The sequence below is a fragment of the Megascapheus bottae genome, chromosome 2 (genome assembly GCF_031878675.1).
Source record: "Megascapheus bottae isolate mThoBot1 chromosome 2, mThoBot2.hap1, whole genome shotgun sequence".
Taxonomy (NCBI): Eukaryota; Metazoa; Chordata; class Mammalia; order Rodentia; family Geomyidae; genus Megascapheus; species Megascapheus bottae.
This window is the reverse complement of record NC_143510.1, coordinates 51768873-51779715: the sequence shown is the minus strand read 5'-3', so window position 1 is coordinate 51779715 and position 10843 is coordinate 51768873. Positions and strand designations below refer to the sequence as shown.

General features: G+C 38.6%; 2 pseudogenes; one reads left to right on the top strand and one right to left on the bottom strand.

The window, feature by feature from the left end:
• The first annotated feature begins 642 nt into the window (after positions 1-642).
• Positions 643-2670, top strand: LOC150066962 (olfactory receptor OR9H1-like; annotated as a pseudogene).
• A 5891-nt stretch (positions 2671-8561) lies between these two features.
• LOC150066961 (olfactory receptor 9K2-like) lies at positions 8562-9617 on the bottom strand (annotated as a pseudogene).
• Between the last annotated feature and the right edge of the window lie 1226 nt (positions 9618-10843).

Below are 10843 nucleotides of genomic sequence, written 5' to 3'. Positions count from 1 at the left end.
ATACATGATAGATGAAATAAATATTACTTCCTCTGGATAGACAGTCACTTAGTTATGGTAATAAAAAGCACAGTCTGGGGCCAGGAGTGTGGCCAAGTGCTTGCCTAGCATGCATGAAGCTCCAGGGTTGATTCCTTAGTACCATATAAGAAAAGGCCAGAAGTGGCACTGTTGTTCAAGTGATAGTGTGAGCAAAAGAAGCTCAGGGCCAGTGCCCAGGACTGAGTTCAAGCCTCAGGACTGGCAAAAAAAATACACAGTCATAAAGCCTTCTATATAGCAACTGTTTTTCAGAGTAAAAATGTATATAAAACTGATTTTCCTCCAATTGATAGGAGGCAGAACTCTAATTTTTCTACTCAGAGATAATCATCACTTACATACAATATGTTATACCACAAGTGAACTCAGAGGATCAGAGGTTATTCTATTTTATTAATGGTACTGGGAAAAACTTGTATACACGTTTATGGTGTCATTGACACATGTATTCATTCACTAGACCATGTTCAAATCAGAGTAAACATGTGTTTCTTCATATTGTTATCATTTCTCTATGGCCCAAATATTTAAATGCATTCTTTTTAGTATAAATGAATAAGATACATTTTGTTGTTTATAATCACCCTGTTGTACTAAATAATGTCGAAACTTACTCATACCTGGAATCTAGAAGTTGACTTCATTGAAATTGGATGTAGAATGGTGGGGTTTTTTCAGAGGCTAGAGCAAGTAAACAGGAGGTTGGAATGGGGAAAGATTTATGAGGGCTATACTCATATCAAAAAGTAATTCTATTTTTTCTCAAATTAATAGAGTAATGTAAACAAGCAGATATAGTAATCAATTGATTCTGGTGTTCTCAGGAATGATTATGGTTTCTTACCTCAACCACACTGAAACATACTTGGACTCAATGCATCCATGAAGAGGCAGAAACAGAAAAGGAAGAACCAAACCTTGTTTAACAGAAAGTCTTTTCTGCAATAAGAATCATATTTCCTTGTTGTTCAAATTATACTTCCTGTTAAAAGGAAAGTGTGTCTCTGCTCAAGTTAATAGAAATCTCCATTTGTATTTCCTGTGTTCAAAAAGTGAGAGAGAAGGAAGAAGGAAATTAGGGAGGAAGAAAGAAAGATAAAAGTCTAATTATATTGCAGGAAATTAAAAGAAGAAACATTACTCTTCAGCAGATAAATTATGAAACAGAATTCATGTCACAATAGGGAGAATAATAATGAAAGAAGAATAAAAGGTTCAGATGTGAAAAGATAACATTTGGCCAGGATCTGAAAGATTTCTTCTTGCATATGAAAAATGGACTATAATATGTTAATGTTCTATAACAAATTAGAACCTAAACAACTATTAAAATAAACTAGGATTATCATTCGAACTCATTTGTCATTCTAAAATTCTGAAGTTTATGTTATTTCATGTTATATAGTCAGTAAATTATATCTCAAGGAATAGAGCAGTGTCAGTATTCCAACTTGCACGAAGGGAGGTGGCTGTTAATGGCAATTAGCTGATGACAAAATCACGAAACTAAAGCAAAAACAAATGCCTCTGGAGATCACTGAGATCATTCTGCTGGGATTTAGAGCTGCTCCCCAGCTCCAAATCCTCTTGCTGTCAGTGTTCTTCACAATGTAGTGGAAAGGATATCAAATCACATCTCTTCCAAGTGGACTCCCCAATGTTTATTTTTTTTAGCCAAAACTAGTGATTATTGTTTACTATTTCTCCACATCTTCCTACATATCACTTATAAACAGTGACAGGCATAAGAATTTCTCAGAGGTCGGCGAGTTCATTCTGCTGGGATTTAGGACTACTCCCAAGCTCCAGATCCTCTTGTTCTTCGTGTTCTTGGTCATCTACGTGGTCATCGTGGTGGGAAACGTCAGCATGGTGCTTGTCATTTCCATGGACTCCAAGCTGCAAACACCTATGTACTTCTTCCTGAGAAACTTGTCCTATCTGGATCTCTGCTATTCCACAGTCATTGCTCCCAAAACCTTACTTAACTTCTTGAGTACTGAAAAGAAAATTTCATATAATGACTGTTTAGCTCAATTTTCCTTCTTTGCTCTATTTGCCACCACAGAAGCCATTCTTCTGTCTGTAATGGCATTTGATCGCTTCTCAGCCATTTGCTCTCCTCTCCTTTATCATGTCAACATGTCCCAGAAAAGCTGTGTTCAGCTGGTAACTGGATCCTATATCTGTGGATGTGTCAATTCTGCAATACATACAGGTTTTGCTCTCACTTTGCGTTTCTGTGGGGAAAACAGGCTGGACCACTTCTTCTGTGATTCACTTTGTGAATGAGGTGGTGCTGTTCGTTCTCTCTGCGCTCATCATCCTCTCCACCACCACCATCATCGTGGTGTCTTATGGGTACATCCTCTCCACTGTCCTGAAGATCCCCTCCACCCACGGCAGGAGAAAGACCTTCTCCACCTGTGGCTCCCATATAGCCGTGGTGAGCATCTCCTATGGGACTGTCTTCTTCATGTATGCCCAGCCTGGGGCCCTGTCCTCTCCACAGAAAAGCAAGATTGTAGCTGTGTTCTTTATAATACCAATGCTGAACCCTCTGACCTTCTCTGTCTGAGAAACAAAGATGTGATAGATGCGGTGAAAAGAATCACATGGAGGAAATGATGCTCGCAGTGATATTGATGAATAATTTTGAGTCATTGTTTTATGAAATGTTTATTTCATACTTTTCAGATATTTAGATTCAGATTCTTGAAAGTATCACAATTGGAGTTAAGCATGCCAGTAAAAATATAATCCCAAATAGATTACTTGGATACATTTCTTGATGAAAGTGCTGGTCTCATGACTGCAAATCTAGCTAGCTACTCAGGAGGCAGAGATCTTGGAACCACAGGTCAAAGCCAGCTTGGCCTGGAAAAATCTGTGAATCTCTTATTTCCAATTAATCAAAACGCTGAAAATGGAGATGTGACTTAAGTGGTAGAGCATTCACCTTGAGCACTGTCCCTGAAGTCCAAAAGCCAAATGAGCTTTTGCAATGCATTCAACCTCCAGGACAAACAAATATATAAATCTTTTCCCTGACATACAGTCTTCCCTGTGGACAATAGGGGATGTTGGCTACTCATCTGATCAGATGACTTCTGTGACTTTTGAAGCTACATTGCCTTAGAGACACTGTCCCCTCTCCCTTTGCTTTGTGTTGCCAGGAACCTGATTTGAATGAATGACTGGTACCATTTGAAATTCCTTTCACTTTCCCTACATACTAGTACAAATTGGGGAAGAATGCAAGAGCTTTCCAGCAATGATTTACTGTGGAGAGCAATAAGTTTTGCACACCACACGGACAGGCAGGGATCATGCTAGTTGTTACGTCCTGTCAGGATCTCTAGTGCTTTTGTTAAGTGTACTCCCTCTTGGATTCTGTTTTTATTAGCATATATCAATTGTGAAAGGAGTTTCATTGTGATATTTGCAGGATGCATCTACTAGCTTTCATTCTTCCTTCCCACTTTTTTGAACAATTTTGATAGATTTTTATTATTCTATTTTCATACATGTATGAAAGAACATTGATCATATTATTATCTCCCCTTTCTTTCCACCTTCCTTGCCTCTTACTATTACCGGTTTCCAATCCTAAAAAAAAAATTTTTCCAAATGTGGGGTTTGAACTCTGGGACTGAGCACTGTCCCTGAGCTTTTCAGGTCATAACTAGCACTCTACCACTTGAGCCACAGCACCACTTGCAGTTTTCTGTTGAATTGGAGGTAAGAGTCTCATGGAATTTTCATGCCCTGGCTGACTTTGAACTGCAATCCTCAAATCTCAGCCTCCAGAGTAGCTAGGATTACAGGCAGAAGCCACCCCAGTGCCAGGCTCAACTCTGAACATCTTACAAACAAAAGTTTTATAGTCCTGTCATTCCCCAGTGCCTTTTGTGCAGGGGAAGGAAGGTTTTATGGGGTCAAAGCTACATGGGCTGGGAGAGATGGAAAGTTCTGCAGAAACCATCACTTTCAGCTTTGGTTTTCTGAGGCCCAGTTCCTCTGGGCTATCATTCAACCCTGCTGCTGGCTTGTGCAGAAACCAATCTTAAAGGGATCATGACCTTCAGTAACTAATGTATCACAGGCTAGAATCTCACAGTACAGATTTCTCAGTGTTTGTCTTGGGTGATTTTTCTGATAGTAAAGTGAATCTCAAAACAGAAATATTCCTGTTGACTCCTAAATACAGGAAATTGTACGGTCTTTTTTTTACTTCAAGTGTATTAAGCTCAGCTAAGGCCTTCTCAAAATTAATTCCTTAATATTGCATCACAAACCTCTTCTGGGAAAGACAGAAAACATCTACAGAGCCAGCATGCTAAGCTCATCCCAGCTACATTGTCTATTCAAACCACCATCTTGCTCAGTTCTGAATTATGTACATGGGCTATTCCTTCTAAATATGTCATGATTCTAAACCTGTACTTGGTAGAAATAACATTACTAATTTGTGAGCTATGGTTTCTACAATGTTCTTTAGGTACTTAGTTCCATAGTTCCTGACCAAAAGCAGAAAAAAACTTTCCTATTTTGTATTATATTTTATTACCAGGATGATATATACAAGGGTTACAGTTACATTCATAAGGTAGTGAGTACATTATTTCTTGAGCATTTACCTTTTCCCATGTTTTCCTCCCACTTCCCCCCTCCCAAGTTGTAGACTACCTTTCCAAGATATTGTCTTATGAATATCCCTGTTACATGGAAACTGTTTTCTAAAGTATTGAGGTAAGTATATTTTCCTCCAAATGCTTCAGTGAGATTATGTTAAATGTTTTAATACAGTGTGATTATCTTCTCAAGGTAAGTATTGCATATCAGGATTTTCTGACCTTTTGGCTCTTCTCTGTCTCTTTCTCTCCTCCTCCTCCTCCTTCTTCACCAGTGCTGGAACTCAAACTCAGGGCCTTATGCTCTTCCATAGCCTTTTCATTCAAGAATGATGCTTCACTACTTGAACCACACCTACTCTTCCAATTTTTGCTGGTTCATTGGAGCTAAGAATCTCAGGACATTCCTGCCTGGCTGGCTTTACATTGTACTTGGTTTCATAGTTCACTTAAAAAAGTCTTTGTAAGGCTCCCTCATTGTGCTGAAAATTCTATGGGTCTGACCAGTCATTTCATTTATTAGCTTCAGTAGCAGCCCAGATTAACATCACCCCAGGAAAGTTCCTGGGGTTCCTCTACTTAATGCTTTTTAAACCACTAGAAACACAAATCTACTCTCCTTTGTCTTTTCCGGAGTACCATCTGAATATAACAATGTGTCCAACTAACAAAAATGTATTGAAAGTTTACACGTTTTTGCTATGTGAATCAATATTGTGTTCCTTTCAATTATAAATAGCATTGTGTGTTATGAAAATGAACTTATGAAAGACATTTAAGGGGACACTAATGTTTGAATTCAAGATCTCGCGATTGCTAGGCAAGTGCTCTACCAAATGAGCTATGTCCTCAACCCATTTTGCTTTTGTTACTTTTCATATGAGGTCTTATGTTTATATGCAGACCCGTCTGCACCATGACATTCCAATTTATGATGACAGGTTTCAGCATTATTGGTTGAGATGAAATCTAACTTTTTGGCCTGATTGTTCCTCAGCTATGACCATTCCAATATGGACCTGGGCCAACACATTCCACCTTATCAAAAGCATTTCAATTCCTTCAAGTTTTGGGGTTTTAACTATTTTAGTAATTGTACCATGACATTTTGAATATCCTCTCTATTTTTTTTTTAATTAGAATTCAAGCCAGATTCAAGCAATCGCCTAGTCTTTAACCATACTATTGCCGGAATGTATTCTATGTGGCATTTTTAATCAGGATTTAGTTGTAAGGAAAAGAAGTGAAAATGCTTGGAATTCACAGGTTGTAATATAGCACAGGTCTTGCTTCTAGGTTCCTTGGAAGGTATCAGTTCCTGCACAGTTCCATGGCTCTTCCCCATTTTTTTCTACCCATTTAGTACTCTCCAGTGCCCTTCCAACATAATTCATTTGTTTATGTACATGATTTTCAATCTTTTACAAACAAGTAACTCTGCCTGACTACTTTATAATGTAAATAAAACAAATGAAAAGGTAATACTTTTTCAGAAGGTAGCAAAAGAGTAACTGGTTTATTGGAAATATTTATAAAGAATGAATAGAACCTAGTTTTAAAACATCTAGAACCACATTCAATATAGTACAAAATGACGTTTGTCCTGTGAAGAAAAACATATTGAAGTCACTTTTTTTTGAAGGCCCTGGGGCTTGAACTCAGAACCTAGGCCCTGTCCCTGAGCTAGCACTCTACCATTTGAGCCACAGCTCCACTTCTGGCTTGTAATGCTTAATTGGTGGTTAAGAGTCTCACGGACCTTCCTGCGGGTCTGGCTTTGAACTTGGTCCCCAGATCTCAGCCTTCTAAGTAGCTAAGACTACAGGAATAAGACACTGGCACCTGACTTGAAGTCACCTTTGAATAGATAATTTTCTTAGTGTGAATTCACAATAGAGAATTATTTTTATCAAGACTATTGTCAATACCTGGGTCCTTTAGTCCTACTTTTTCCCATTTCTCTTTTTTATGACCCTTCTTTCCTAATAATGGGAATACGAAAATGAGTGGTACCCTCCCTACTAAGAGTGTGTGTGAGTGTTTGTGTGTGTGTGTGTGTGTGTGTGTGTGTGTGTGTGTGCACGCGCGTGCACCAGTACTGGGACTTGAACTCAGGCTCCTGTGCTCTTGCTTGGCTCTTTTGCTCAAGCGTGGCACTCTACCACATGAACCATACCTCAATTTCTGGCATTTTGCTGGTTAAGTAGAATTAAGAGTCTCTCAGATGTGTCTGCAAGGGCTGGCTTTGAATTGCAATCCTCAGATCTTAGTCTCCTATGAAGCTAGGATTATAGGCGTGAACCACCAGCACACAGCTCCCCTGAGAGCCTTTAAAAATTATTTGACTGTATTGGTATGCCCTGATAATAGGGAATTAAGAGGATGCATATGAAAACAGTTGGGCAAATGCTAGGCATACAAATTTTACAAAATCTCCTCAATTGTTCATCTTATCATCAGCATTAGATTTTGGCCCATAATACAAAAATTGAAAGAAAATTAATGAAAGTAAATTTTTGACACTTTTCTTCAGTAATAATAACTGCTTTAGAAAAAAATCATTTGAAGTTTTAAACTACATGCCATTTGCATTTTAGAAAATGTAGCTGCAAATAAGATTTTTTTGCCATTCCTGGGCTTGAGCTCAGGGCCTCACCACTGTTCTTGAACTTTCTCAAGGCTAGAGTTCTTCCACTTGAGCCACTTGAGCCACAGCACCATTTCTGGCTTTTTTTCTTTTTCTTTCTTTTTTTTTTGCCAGTCCTGGGCTTGAGCTCAGGGCCTGGGCACTGTCCTTGAACTTTCTCAAGGCTAGAGCTCTACCACTTGAGCCTCAGCACCACTTCCAGCTTTTTCCTATGTATGTGGTACTGAGGAATCGAACCTGGGTATTTGTGCATGCTAGGCAAGCACTTTACCACTAGGCCAAACTCTCAGCCCCATTTCTGGCTTTTTTCTATGTATGTAGAATCGAATCTGGGTCCTTGTGGGTGCTAGGCAAGCACTCTATCCCTGGGCTAAACTCCTAGCCCTGCAAATAAGATTTTTAACCAATATATAAACTAAAATACTATTCAAAAACTGTAAGTACTTTCCTTAAATTACAACATCAAGAATATTATGAAGAAGATACATTTATAATTTGCATGTCAAATATATAAGAGAAAAATATGAGCACCCACGTACATATGTTTACACACAATTTCAGTTACAACTGGTAAAAGTGGCTTAAAGTATCTATTTCGGTTTTCTCCCTTCAAAGAGGGAACAAATTCCAAAGACTTTCATTTTGTGGTTTAAACATTCACATTTAAAAAATGGAATAGCTAATATGTTTCTCAGTCTCTTTGCTGTGATAACAAATGAATAACAACAATAGAAATAATAATAAAATACCACCAGGCATCATTGATTTCAGTTGAGATTCTGTTAAACTGATGATGGTACATTTTTTAAAAGGTATCTTTTATCATGATATTTATTGAAGGGTTATGGAACCACAGGCAAATGACTGGGTATACATTTTACAAAGGAATTAATTGTGACAATTTAGAACATATTTTACTTTGGGTTAATGATTCTGACAATTATAAGAGTTCATGTATGGAACTTAATGTCTCACTAAATCAATTGTTCCCTCATAACCACAATAGGTTTGAAGAGATGGTTAAGGGTAAATCTTCCTTTCTTCCACCATCATGGAGACAGTCCAAGAAAGTATATTTCTCTTCTAGGAGTGGCTGAGCATTGAGCAGCAGCCATTTTGAAGCAATATTGCTCTCACGGAAGAGAGAGTGGATGTTGAATGAGCATAATCCTTCAGTGGGAAGAATTCATTTGAGGACTGGTCAGTTTAAAAAGTATTGACACTGGATCCCAAATTAATCATACATGAAGATGAAGCATCTGCTGGATTTTTTTCAGTGACAGCATTAAGAGAAAAGAGAATCAGGACACAATTTTCTTGTACCTGAGGACTTTTCTCAAAGCTTGTTTGACATCTTTGTTTCTTAAAGAGTAGATTAGAGGGTTTAACATGGGTGTGACCAGTATGTAAAATACAGAAGCCACTTTCCGAAGTTCCGGATTGCTGGGGGGTGTGAGATACACAAAGGACACAGCCCCGTAAAGCACACTCACCACCCCTAGGTGGGAGCTGCAGGTAGAGAAGGCTTTCTTTCTCCCTTCATGGGAAGGAATCCGGAAGATGATGAACACGATGTACGTGTAAGAGACCATGATAACAGCCAATGTGGGCAAGATAATGAGAACTGCCAGAATCAGAGATACCACCTTATTATTGAAGATATTATAACAGGAGATCGTCTCAATTTGGTGAGAGTCTCAGTAGAAATGATCAATGACTCGGGATGCACAGAAGGACACCAAGAAGGTGACACTGACCTGGATGATGGAACTGAGCCAGCCACAAAAATATGAACTGACAACCAGCTGAACGCAGAGGCGTCTGGTCATGTGGATGCCATAGAGGAGAGGACTGCAGATGGCACTGAAGCGGTCGTAAGCTATGGCTGCCAGGACAAACCCCTCTGTTACGATGAAGAGGGTATAGAGGAAGAGTTGAACCATGCAACCTACAAAGGAGACGGCCTTTTTCTCAGACAGGAAATTGACCATGGTTTGGGGAGCAATGACAGTGGAGTAAGAGATATCAATGAAGGAGAGATTGCCTAGGAAGAAATACATGGGTGTGTTCGGCTGGGAGTCAGTCATAATGAAGACCATCAGGCCAATGTTGCCCAAAAGGATCATGCCATACACCAGCAGGAAGAGGAGAATGTAGAACTCTGGACGTACCCGGAAACCTACAAGAATGAAGTCAGTGACTCCTGAGTGATTGCCTGCTCCCTTGTCAGCCATGACATGAACCTGCTAAGAGGTACAAGGCAAGGATAAAAGCTGAATTTTATTCCTCTAGCCAGATATCGTAAAATGCCTTTTCTTTTTCTCTCCTAGAAGATACTGGCAATGATTCATCTTGTCACTTATGCCAACCCACTTCAGTTAGTTATAAATTCCCATATCCTTTTGTGGGCTCTGAATAAGAGGTATGTTGCAATTACTCATCATCATACGATACACAAGGACCCCACTCATCATTTTCTGTGTATTTCTCTTGAATGCACCCTCTTCCCACTAAAACACATATAGCTTTGGCCAAAGAAATACTCCTTTTTGCTTGCATCGTTTCTCCTTTGATTTACATGGCAACTTTATGCTTTCCAAAGACAACAAAAATATTTGTTCTTACCCTTCACTGGTATTTGACCCTTTATTTTGACCTCCCACAGAATGATAACATTGAAGAGTGATTTAAGACTCCATTAATAGTCACTAGGTAACTGGCGAGCAGTCGGGGTTATTTGAAATAGATTATCAAGAGACCATTTTTGGGTATACTGAATAAAATCTTGAAAATGATTTGCATCTTCAGCTTCTAGATGTTGACTTTGTCCAGAGATTCTACCAGGGCTGAAGAAAAAATGACAGCAAGCAAATTAAGGTTTACTCCTCTGTGTGCAAATTTAGGTTTACTCCTCTATGGAACTGTAAAATGGAAATTTACCAGTATATTTCTTGAAACAATAATGGGGCAGAGAAAATAACACTACCAAAGCTAATGATATGACCTATGAAGTGAAAAGTGAGACCCATAAATGCCTTAAAATGGCTGGAATGATGACTTGAGATCAGTCACATAGTTAAGTCTTCTGAGTTGCCTGTCCTCAGACTTTTTCCTTTTTCCCTTAACAAAATTACATGGTCATTCACAGCAAATGATCTAAAACATATTTTTTGTTAGTCTGTCTGGAGTAGCAGCTTCATGTATGCTGTCTTTTCCTTAGATTATCTGATCTTGTGTCTGCCCTACTGATAACTATTTTGATAAAAAAAAAAAGAATAGAAACTTCACTAGAGGGAAGCCAGTAACAATAGTAAAGTAATGGGATTCTTAGAACTCATCCCTATTATTCTGCTCTCATTTTGTATTGAAACCCATTTGAATAATCCGAGATGCAAAACTAGTGGTAAAACTGAAGGAATAAAGACATAACAAAGGAATATGTCCTTTTATCATCAGATACATGTGGAAAACAGAACAGAAAAAGGATTAAAACATTGAGAGAGTGTAAGAAGGGCTTGAC